The sequence below is a fragment of the Podarcis bocagei genome, assembly GCF_964188305.1.
Source record: "Podarcis bocagei genome assembly, chromosome: 3".
In the NCBI taxonomy this organism is placed as follows: Eukaryota; Metazoa; Chordata; class Lepidosauria; order Squamata; family Lacertidae; genus Podarcis; species Podarcis bocagei.
Window position 1 is genome coordinate 95218944 of NC_138127.1, and position 12215 is coordinate 95231158.

General features: G+C 45.7%; 1 long non-coding RNA gene across 1 annotated transcript; it reads right to left on the minus strand.

Annotated features, from left to right (window-relative positions):
* Window positions 1-4959: 4959 nt before the first annotated feature.
* LOC308584270 lies at window positions 4960-5681 on the minus strand. The gene is made up of 2 exons (XR_014006725.1): window positions 5597-5681; window positions 4960-5353 (listed from the first exon to the last, which is right to left on the minus strand). It is a non-coding gene; the product is annotated as an uncharacterized lncRNA (long non-coding RNA).
* Between the last annotated feature and the right edge of the window lie 6534 nt (window positions 5682-12215).

Genomic DNA, 12215 nt, shown 5'->3' on the forward strand with positions numbered 1-12215 from the left:
AGTAGCAAACCTTCAGCATCTTGTTGTCATGACAATGTCCTACTTATAGTGCATTAAGCTGATTCAGGTCTTTTACCACCTCGCTGTTCACAAATTATGGTCGCTGATGTGAACGAAACCAGCTGGAAGACTTTGCAACAACAAGTCACAAATTATTTTGCCACCTGACATGGGCCCCCTCGCTGGAGACAGCACCCCCTGTAGAAAATACTGCAATGCACTTTGTTTCTTGTTGATGTTGTGGTTTTAAATCGGCAGCGGTGGCATAAAGTACAAAGCAGTAATAGACAAGAGTCCTCAATCTGCTGCTCCTTGAGAAGCCAACTTGGATGGAGGACAGAACTGGCCACTGGGGGGGATATATATATATATATATATATATATATATATATATATATATCTGAATGGAATACAGGTTACTGCAGCTCTGGGAATTTTTCAGAGCAGGGGTGATCCATGTCATCTGCTGAAGCACCAGATTAGTTGATGGACCCTCCTGGCTCTGGCAAGTGAATGAGGTGATAACAAGGCTTTCAAGTTTTACTATTGCGCATGATGTATATTCTGGGGCTGTCAGCTGATCCTAATAACTGGAGTTGTTGTGCTAAGTACTTCTGATTTTTGATGCACGCCTTGCAATGTTGGAGAAGCAAAGCTCATCAGCAAGGACAGAACAGGAAATGGAGGTCGTACTCTTGGGGTGGGGGCAAAGGGACTAGAGCAGGAGCAGTCAACATGGCTCCTGTTTATGTATGTATGTATGTATGTATGTATGTATGTATGTATGTAGTGCCCTTCAGATGTTGGACTACAACTCCCATCAGCCCCAGTCAGCAAAAAGCGCTACGGGCTCTTGCTAGTGATGACACTAAAGTCCATATTTAATTGACTAGAAATATAAATTTGTTCAGCTCGTAGTGCTTGGCTGCATTGTGAATTGAGCACCAATACAAAACGCCTCCCAATTTTGGAGTTTCCAGCTTTCTCTCATTCAGCACTCCCCCCCCCAGCCGGAACTTGCCGGAACTCAGTTCCGGCACCTGTCAGGTGGGCACCATTGCCATTCCAAGAGAATGAGGGAGGTGTTCATGGTGAGTTTCTTTTTTCTAGAAAAATAGCCGCTCCGGTTCGCCAGAAGCAGATTAGTCATGCTGGCCACATGACCCGGACGCTGTACGCCGGCTCCCTCGGCCAGTAAAGCGAGATGAGCGCCGCAACCCCAGAGTTGGCCACGACTGGACCTAACGGTCAGGGGTCCCTTTACCTTTACCATCAACAACAGATTTCTTACTGAAGGCCTCTCTGTGAGAGGCCCCCTGTTCCTCTTTGAAAGGCACCATAAAAACTGCAATGGCTGCACTCTGGGTACCAATGACTGTGGGAAATACTGTTAGCTATTTGTGATAAAATAGATGCCTTGCACAAGACTTGAAGAGAAATCTTTACTTGGCAGGTTGCAAGAGTTGAAGAACACTCTCTCTCTCTCTCTCTCTCTCTCTCTCTCTCTCTCTCACACACACACACACACACACACACACTTTCTTTCTCTCCCTTGAGCCCAAGAGAGGGTTTAGTCCTTTTTTGTTTTCAAAACTCCTTCATAGCAGTGCCTAAGTTATTAATCTGTCTGCTTGAAGTCACCACACTCTCACATTCTCAGTCAAACAATCAACTAACAGAATAGCCTGCCAACAGCCACCTCCTTTCCTCAGTACCGTTTATTCTTTGTGAAATGCATTTACAATGTAAATACAATACAAATACTAACTAATCTAGTTTCTCAGGAACCCTGAATGTGGCTGTCGGGCACCTCAGACACTTCACATTGCAGGACCACTGGTGGACCCCATTGTGTTGTGGGAGCGCAACAGAATTTCAGAAGTGTACTTTAAAAGAGACAGGTTGAGAATGATGTTTTGATCTGATCTTTTTAATCAGCTGCAGTGCCTCTTCCTAGCTTGGCCTAGCAGAATGGTGAAGGCATGAAGGAAGGAGGCAGAGGTGTTTGGAATCAGGCGGAGGAAGTTGATGCATCCGGAGAAGCCGTATTAGATTGCTGGCTGCTTCCCGGAATGCAGTTTTCCCCTCCCACCCCTTAGAGACCCCTTCCTTGGGCTTTCCTGTGCCTGATCATCTCTGCTATACTCTCTGCTTTCTTTCAGTAAATAGTAAATGGAAGCCATTAAAGGCAAGGCAAGGAGAGAGGAGGGAGGGGGGGGGGGAGAAATCAATGCACTCAGCTGAATGGCACTTAACTCAATGATTTCGGACTTACCAGTAAAAGCTCATTTTATGGAAAGCATTTTGAAGTTCTTGTCTCCGATTGCAGGAATATTGAATTACTGTAGTTTCTGTATTATCTCAGTAATGCCATAGTATGTTGTTGCTTTGGGTTGCTCATATTGATTTTCAATTGTAGTTTTGTCTTGTTTTTTTAAAAAATAAGAATGTAAAAAGAGTCTCCTGGATCAGGCCAGTGGCCCATCTAGCCCAGGTTCCTCTTCCCATAGATGACATTCAGATGCCTATGAGAAACCTTCAAGGAGGACCAGGCACAAAATCCCTCTCCCCTCTTGTGGTTCTGTGTTGTGTTCTGAGATCTACCAGTGTAGGGAGGTATACAAATTTTAACAACAATGAAATATACTCTGAGTCGAGAGTGGATTTCATGCTCTTTATTCAGCTCATAGTGGTGAGGAGGAATGGCAGTTCCCCCAGAATGTCTGCTTTATATACATTATTTACACAATGGGCCCCACGTGATTGGCTAATTCAGTGTAAGCCAATTCACCTGTAAGCCAATCTGGTTGCAGATTCACTTCCACCTGGAGCTGGATTGGGTGGCTCCTGTGGACCAATCAGACTGCTGCATTCTGGATCCTATTCAATTCAGTACATAACAAACAACAACAATTTATTATTTATACCCCGCCCATCTGGCTGGGCTTCCCCAGCCACTCTGGGTGGCTGCCAACAAAATATTAAAATACAATAGTCGGTCAAACATTAAAAGCTTCCCTAAACAGGGCTGCCTTCAGATGTCTTCTAAAAGTCTGGTAGTTGTTTTTCTCTTTGACATCTGGTGGGAGGGCGTTCCACAGGGAGGGCGCCACTACCGAGAAGGCCCTCTGCCTGGTTCCCTGTAACTTAGCTTCTCGCAGCGAGGGAACCGCCAGAAGGCCCTCGGTGCTGGACCTCAGTGTCCGGGCAGAATGATGGGGGTGGAGACGCTCCTTCAGGTATACTGGATCGAGGCCGTTTAGGGCTTTAAAGGTCAGCACCAACACTTTGAATTGTGCTCGGAAACGTACTGGGAGCCAATGTAGGTCTTTCAAGACCGGTGTTATGTGGTCTTGGCTGCTCCCAGTCACCAGTCTAGCTACCGCATTCTGGTAGTTTCCGGGTCACCTTCAAAGGTAGCCCCACATAGAGCACATTGCAGTAGTCCAAGCAAGAGATAACTAGAGCATGCACCACTCTGGTGAGACAGTCCACGGGCAGGTAGGGTCTCAGCCTGCGTACCAGATGGAGCTGGTAAACAGCTGCCCTGGACACAGAATTGACCTGTGCCTCCACGGACAGCTGCAAATTCAAAATGACTCCCAGGCTGCGCACCTGGTCCTTCAGGGGTACAGTTATCCCATTCAGGACCAGAGTCCTCCACACCTGCCCGCCTCCTGTCCCCCAAAAATAGCACTTCTGTCTTGTCAGGATTCAACCCCAATCTGTTAACTGCCACCCATCCAACAACAACAACAACAACAACAACGACAACAACAACAACAATTGGTATTCAGTAGCACTACTGCCTCCAACCACTGCAGTTGGTCACAAAAAGAGGAAACTTCTGTGTCATTCAAATTCTGTGGCAGAGCTTCCCAAACTTTTCACGTTGGTGACACGCTTTTCAGACCTGCATCGTTTTGCAACACAGTAATACAGTTTTACTAACAAACTGGAAGTTAAACGAACCCCTTTCCAGCCCCAGGGGGGAGTGGGGTGGGGGAGTGTCACGACACACAAGTCTGGAAAACTCTGTTCTATGGAATTTGAATTGTAGCACCAGAAAATACAATAAGAAATAAAAGAAGCAATAAAGCAATGAAAAACTACACATAATCTAGCACTGTGCATCACGATGGCTGCAACAGGATAAATGTGAATGAATGAATGCATGCATGAATGAAATGTTCCGTCAAGACCCTCCACAATTTTCAAGGGGTCCATGGAAGGGGAGAAGAAAGTTTGGGTACCCATGCTATAATTTATTTCATGAAATGTATACACCACTTGACTGTAAAAAAGAGAGAAAAGAAAAAAAGAGAAAACCCTCTTCAAGCAGTTCCGAATAAGTCCCACTGAGTTCAAGTAATTGTAGCGATTTCATAGTTCCTCTGCCACAGATCTTCTTTAGCAGTTTTGAACTGCCGGGTGTCGTCCCCCCCCCCCCCGGTCTCCAGTGAATGGGGTTGCTTCTCACTTGCCAGAGTCGAGTTCTGGGTCCTATGGTGGTCACCCTCCCCGTAGATTTTGCCAGGCTGGCAGATGGCAAATTACCATAAATGGGATAGGGGCTGCGGGGAAGGCTGAGAGCATCGCCAGGCATAACTAAGCAGCAGCAGCATCTGCAACTGAGCAAGCAGGGCCTTTTATCGCCTCGCCCGATTCTGACACTTTTGACCGTGCTGTTGCTTGGAGCAGATGGTCAGCGTGGCGTCGTTACAAGGGACTGTGTTTGGCCCTTATGCCCTCGGTCTAGGTGGAATTTCCTAGTCCCGTGACTTTCAATGGCTCTCCTAAGCAAACTTGCTGAGCACCGCTTGCTGCCTTGAACCAGGATTACCAACTGATCACAGCGGGGGAAGGAAACAAGCAATGTCTCTGGCCACTGGACAAAAAGCAAGAGGCAAACCTATTCCCCCCTTCTCTGCTGCTGTTGTTGTGGTGTTTTTTTTAAAAAAGCAGGACACTTTAGCTCAACCTTCCCCACTCTGGTCTCCCTTCAGATGTTGTTGGATTCCTCAGTCCCAGCCACAATGGCCGATGGGGAATGGATGATGGGAGTTGTAGACCACAATACCTGGTTGCCACCAGATGGTGGAAGGCTGCTTTAGATTAATAGGCAGCTTTTACTCCTGGCTCTGTGCCCCGGACCACAAACCAAACAATTCCAGACCTTCCAGGTATCCCTATTTTCCAGGGACAGTCCCAGATTTACAGAAGCCATCCTGGTTTCTGATCTGATCCTGGAATGTCCTGCTTTCCCTTAGGACGTTCCTATTTTCATCAGAGAAATGTTGAAGGCTATGGAGTTATGTGACCCTCGTGCCAAGGTGATAAGTAACTCTACAACCTTTTACAGATAGGTAGCCGTGTTGGTCTGCCATAGTCAAAATTAAAAAATTCCTTCCAGTAGCACCTTAAAGACCAACTAAGTTAGTTCTTGGTATGAGCTTTCGTGTGCATGCACACTTCTTCAGATACACTGAAGAAGAGTGTATCTGAAGAAGTGTGCATGCACACGAAAGCTCATACCAAGAACTAACTTAGTTGGTCTTTAAGGTGCTACTGGAAGGAATTTTTTTATTTCTACAACCTTTAGAAGACATCTGAAGGCAGCCCTGTAGAGGGAATTTTTTAAAAAAATGTTTAAGGTTTTATTATGTTTTTATATATGTTGGAAGCTGCCCAGAGTGGCTGGGGCAACCTAGTCAGATGGGTGGGGTATAAATAAAATAAAATAAAATAAAAATAATATAGGACATTCCTATTTTTATTGGTGAAATGTTGGAGGGTATGCAATTCCATTCCAGGCCTGTTTGCTGACAGTCCTTCATAAGACCACTGTCTTCTGCAAGTAGGACAGACTATCACACTAACTGAATATATGGACAAGTTAAGAAGTCACTAAAGACTCCTACAGAATCTCAGCAGTCATGGAATAATAAGGGAACAGGATAGTTCTCATGGTGGGTAGGTGGGTGGAAGATCCACAGTGATCTGTACTGGGATTGGTGCCTTTTAATGTATTCATATTTGACCTGGAGGTAGGTGTAAGCAGGCAGGTGGCCAAATTCACCAAATTATTGTGAGGCACTCCAGAAGGATCTCTCTAAACTGGGTGAAAGGGCATAGAAAGTTTAAAGTCATTAACACTGGGGCAAAGAATATATACACCAATAAAATATTTGAGGGGGTTAAAGGTAAAGGACCCCTGACAGTAAGTCCAGTCACAAACAACTCTGGGATTGCAGCGCTCATCTCGCTTTACTGGCTGAGGGAGCCGACGTCCGTCCACAGTTTTTCGGGTCATGTGGCCAGCATGACTAAGCCACTTCGGGCAAAACCAAGCAGCGCATGGAAACGCTGTTTACCTTCCCGCTGAAGCGGTACCTATTTATCTACTTTGATGTGCTTTCAAACTGCTAGGTTGGCAGGAGCAGGGACCGAGCAATGGGAGCTCACCCTGTCACGGGGATTTGAACCGCCAACCTTCCGATTGGCAGGCCCAAGAGGCTCAGTGGTTTAGACCACAGCGCCACCCACGTTAGGCCCCTGCAAAGTTGATGGGAATTGCCATTCAAATTGTGTCCATGCCCTGCATCATGTGATCGATTGTGCAGGGTGGGGCTTACTTGGGTCCCCATCCCCAATATTTTATTTAAATTGGCACCCCTGGTGCTGGCTGAGTGGGCGACAGCTGTAAATAAGGCAAAATCGACCGATAAAGACGCTTGATCTCAGAGTCGCGGGTTCGAGCTCCACGTTGGGCAAAAGATTGGACTAGATGGTCCTCGTGGTACAGTTCTATGATTCTACGTACGAGGAAACTGACTTTACTGCAGTGCCCCAGTTAGACCTGCGGCAATCCCTTGTCACAGGAATCAGGATGGGCTTACCATACCCCTCAACGTGGACGCAAACATTCTCTGCATCATTGCAGTGGTGCACATCTTGCAGAATTACGCAGTGTTTCATCTCCATTTGGCCCTTGCTGAGATGCTTACACTAAGCAGTAAAGAAAGCCAAGGCTGGATCTGATGAAACTGCCAGTAAAGCTGTGCGTGCTCAAAACTTCATAATAATAGGCCAAAAAATTTGTATCGCACACACACAAAGAGAGACAGACAGACAGACAGACAAACAGACAGACAGACAGACAGACATATACAGTACAGTGGTACCTCGGGTTACATACGCTTCAGGTTACATATGCTTCAGGTTACAGACTCCGCTAACCCAGAAATATTACCTTGTACATACATTTATACACACACTTCCAGCTCATTACAATTCCGTGTCACTTTTGTGCTTTAAATTCAAATCCCGCTGTGCTGCTCCTTCCTTTCTGCCTCCCTCTCCACCCAAACTTGCTGTGATTTTTTATTTATTTAAAGCAAACAATGGGAAGGGACGAGGCCAAATGGCTGTCCTGGGCACAAAAAGCGAATTGTCTCAAAACAACGGATCTTTCAGTCCCCCCTGGGAGGCGAAGCACCATGACAGCAGCATGAATGTACAAAAGAGCTTCCTGTTAAGGCCGTGCGGCTGAAGTGCTCAAATTCGAACGACTTTCGCTGGTTGGGGGTGCGTGTTTGCAGAGAGAACATCCACAAAAGACTTCCAGTGTCTTTATGTAAATTTGCACAGGCTCTTGACTTCTGCAAAGTTGTTGGGGCTGCACCACAGAACTTGACGGAGTGTGCAACAACAAGAACAAAGTTTTCCTCTTGTGTGTGCGTTGAATTTTGGACCTTGGAAAGTAGCTGCCATGCATTGTCTTCCACTTTCTGATTGTGGGCTCGGCCTTCGACTGGGGACTTCTGTTATTTTTGGATTTTTGCCTTGGCTTAGAGAGGCTGCAACCATGGGGGAAGGAGCATGGCCGGCGAGCTAAAAATAAATGCGGGACGGAATACTGCTGAATTGCAATAGCAGCTGTAAGTTGCTGGGAACAATTGTGCCCTTGGACAATGCAGGCGAAAGGAGAAGAGACACTTTCCACCTGTGCTGTGTGATCCTGGCGTTCTGCAGAGAAACTGGTACAAGGTGTGGAATGCAGAACAACTCAGGATGTCAGATTGCACAGAGAGAGGGGGGGGGAGAGGGAGGCCTTATCTCTTAAAGATCTGAGATGGGAGGATGGGTGGCAATAGCCTTGCCACTTCCATCCCCTCCAAAAGGACATCTGTCTCTCCCAGAGCAAACGTGCTCAAGGAGCAAACAGGGCACAGGATTGTGCCTAAATCTGACACACTACCCCAGAGATGTCTTGGACTAGAAAACAGCCTGGGGTGGGGGGAAGAGCCCCATTCCCTTACTCCCAAATCCCCATTATCTCCCATCCTGTATCACTTCCTGCTAATTTGGTTTGGGTCCCTGTGTAGACAGTATAAGAAATCAATTTCCCTTATACCTTTGCTCTTTCTCTTTGCTGGGCCTTCCTTGTTTTGTGTTATACAATGGCAGGGATGGGATTTTCCCTGCATGCAATAAGACCAATAGTGGGTCCAACATGTGCTGTAGAGGGAAGTGAGGAGCTGATGGGGCTCATCAACCGGGGAAGACAGCCCATCTAGGAGAAGGAAAACTCTGATCCTAAACCTCTGCTGCCTTGGGGGGCATTTTCAGGAGACAGAAAAGGCTAAGGAGTAAACCCTAAACAAATCTTGAGCAGAGTCTCTATGACAGATGGACGGTGCCTTGCAACTCCTAAAGCCAAGCTGGTGCCAAATGTATTACTCTGCTTTCCCTTCATCCACATTAGTGAGGCCGAGAGAGGGGCCCAGTGCCGGATTTACGTACAATGGTACCTCGGGTTAAGAACTTAATTCGTTCTGGAGATCCGTTCTTAACCTGAAACTGTTCTTAACCTGAAGTACCACTTTAGCTAATGGGGCCTCCCACTGCTGCTGCGCCGCCAGAACACGATTTCTGTTCTCATCCTGAAGCAAAGTTCTTAACCCAAGGTACTGGGTTAAGAACTCTGGGTTAGCGGAGTCTGTAACCTGAAGCATCTGTAACCCGAGGTACCACTGTATAAGCTATAGCTTAGGGCCCCGCTCTCTTGGGGGCCCCCCCAAAAACTTTAAAGGAAAAAAAATGGATGTACATTTCCAAAATATAGGATAAAAAACAAATAAAATAAAACCTACATACGGCAACAGTGTTTTGTATTGTGTAGACTCCTATGATGTAAGTAATGGGCCCCACCTGCTAGCCTGCTCCCTAAAATATCACTGGTGAGATACCTCTTCGTTCCATAAAGTACCATATAGCATATGTTCAACACAAAAACCAGCGACAATTTGTTGTTGACAAAGGACAGTTGGACATATAAAGGGCCCCATTACCTTCAGTAGCATAGCGCCTCATCAAACCTAAATCCGGCCCTGGGGGGGGGGGGTCTTGTCATCTGGGCAGCCCAGACCTCCATATGCACCGCACTGCCCAGGCTTGCACCCCGGGGAGGTCTCTTGGGTGCTGCTAATACAGCGGTTTGATTTCACCCCCAGAGGCATCCTTGAGACAGAAGGTTGCCAACAACTGTGCATTTCAAGGTTCATTCATGTACTTACACAGCACATTTCACTTGGGACCAGGGCCTTGGCTAGGGGGTGGCGAAGTAGGCCCCCGCCAAGGGTGCAGGCAAAGCCCTCCCCCCTTACAAAATTGTCTTAAAAATATGTTCATAAATAAAAATATTGATTACTGACTCATAAGAAAAGGTTTTTTAATAGAGGGTGAATTGAATGGGTGGAGGGGGGGTTGGTTGGAGGAGAGGCGAAAAGAAGAGCTAATTTGTCTGTGGCTAAGGGGCAAAATCGGGACGGTTCTGTCAGGGGCACAAGATCACCCAGCTACGGCTCTGCATGGCACTGCTAGTGTAATAAGTGGGACTGGCAGCTCAATGTTGTAGTGTGGAGTGACCCCATCAGCCAGCCCCGTTTTCTTCCCATTCCATTCTGTCACTCTTGGCTTCTTCGCTATGGTTAAGTCCAGTGAAAGGCAACTATGGGGTTGCAGCGCTCATCTCACTTTCAGGCCGAGGGAGCCGGCGTTTGTCCACAGACAGCTTTCTGGGTCATGTGGCCAGCATGACTAATCCGCTTCTGGCACAATGGAACACAGTGATGAGTGCCAGAGCGCACAGAAGTGCCGTTTACCTTCCCGCCGCAGTGGTACGTATTTATCTACTTGTATTGGTGTGCTTTTGAACTGCTAGGTTGGCAGAAGCTGGGACAGAGCAATGGGAGCTCACCCCATCATGGGGATTTGAACTGCCAACCTTCCAATTGGCAAGCCCAAGAGGCTTAGTGATTTAGACCACAGTGCCACCTGTGTCCCTTTCCATTTACAACCATCCCTGAGAGACATTTAGCATTCTGTGTCCACAGAAATTCTCAGTTTGCATTGCACTGCTGCTGGTGGTGGAGTGTCCCTCTTTGGCTTTACAAGCTGCAAACTTTAGGGTTCCTCTGATCACGCTGATATCTCCTCCTTGTTTCTCAGTAGTCCATTTGGGCTCCATGGTCAACATATCCCAGCACCTGTTTTCACAGTTAGTATTTATGTTGCTGATGAAGAATTTGTACTATTAGTTACAGCAATCATTTTTACTTTACTGATTTAAAGCCGCAAGGACTCATATAATATAAGTTCACTGGTGCTTCTTAATTAAAAACAAAACAGCTAATTAGCCAATGTTTAGTCATTGCTGAAAAGTGAAATATTTGGAAACTGAAAAAAAGAACTTATTTATATTGTGAAACACACACATTCTGCACTGGTGCTGAAATATTTTTCAGATACTTGTAAGACACTACTTCAGAGATGAAAATTTGGAATGCTTGTATTAACTGGATGCCAAAGAACTTACTTTGCATGTGAAAATAATCAATATAATTCAGAATTATGGCTAGGCTGTCTAATATATTTTCCAAGAAGCACCCTTGTTATGCAACAAACTTTATTAATAGCAAAGGCACACACATTTTATTCTAGAATCAGTAGAGACTGAGTACAGTGGTACCTCAGTTTTCAAACAGCTTAGTTCCTGAACAACTTGGAATTCGAACACTGCAAACCCGGAAGTCAGTGTTCCAGTTTGCGAACTTTGCTTCAGAAGCCAAACGTGCTCCTGAGCTTCCGTTTTCACTGTTGCGCTGCTAATTTGTGTCCCCCTCCCCCATTGTAATCAAAGCCTTCCATTTCCAATTTCAGTGTTCTGAGGTGATATTTTGAGCTTATATTTGGTGCTTTTGTTTTTGCTGGTTTTTTGCGTTTTTGTTTGTGTGGCTTTTCCGTTTTTTGTGACTGTGGCTTGTTATTCATTTTATGATTGATTGATTGATTGATTGATTGATTGAGTGACTGTGGAAATGGAAATAAGTCCCCCTTCCAAACAATGACTATCATCAGTGCAGGTAAGAAAAAAATAATTTTAATCTTTATCATCTATAATACTGTCTTATTTATTTTATATTACAGTACATTGATTATTGCTTTCATTTTATGGATCAATGGTCTTGTTAGATAGCAAAATTCATGTTCAATTGCTGTTTTAGGGGTTGTTTCTAAAAGTCTGGAAAGGATTAATCCATTTTCCATTACTTTCTATGGGAAAGTGCACCTTGGTTTTGGAACGCTTTGGTTTTGGAACGGACTTCTGGAACGGATTAAGTTTGAGAACCAAGATACCAGTGTACTGGGGGGGGGGTTATATGTAGTCCGCAAACGATCTAGATGTACTGCATATTTTTTGCCACTGAAAAAGCACTTATGGAGAAACTGGTTTCATCCCCAAAATAAAAGCTCATCGCAGATCGATTTTGCATTAACCCCTCGTGTGTCCGTTTGAAAATGGGTGGAGGAGGTCCCAGTAATGGGGGATGGGGTGTAGCCACACCTGCCCCATGATGTTGTGTGCGATGTATTGCAAGGTCACAATAATCCCTTCCTTCTTCCTTCACCTGTGCAGGGTTCCACAGTTACTGTACACTGTGTCAACATCTTCACTGAGCTATCCACTACAACCCCAAGGTCTTGGTCACTCGCCACTAGTTCTGGTCTGGTTAGCATATATGTGAAATCAACTTTATTTTTTATTTTTGCCCCAACGCATATAATTTTGCTTACATTTCAAGGCATTTGCCATTTTGCTGCCCATGCACACAGTTTGCAGAGATGCTTTCGGAGATCTGTGCCGTTCCTTT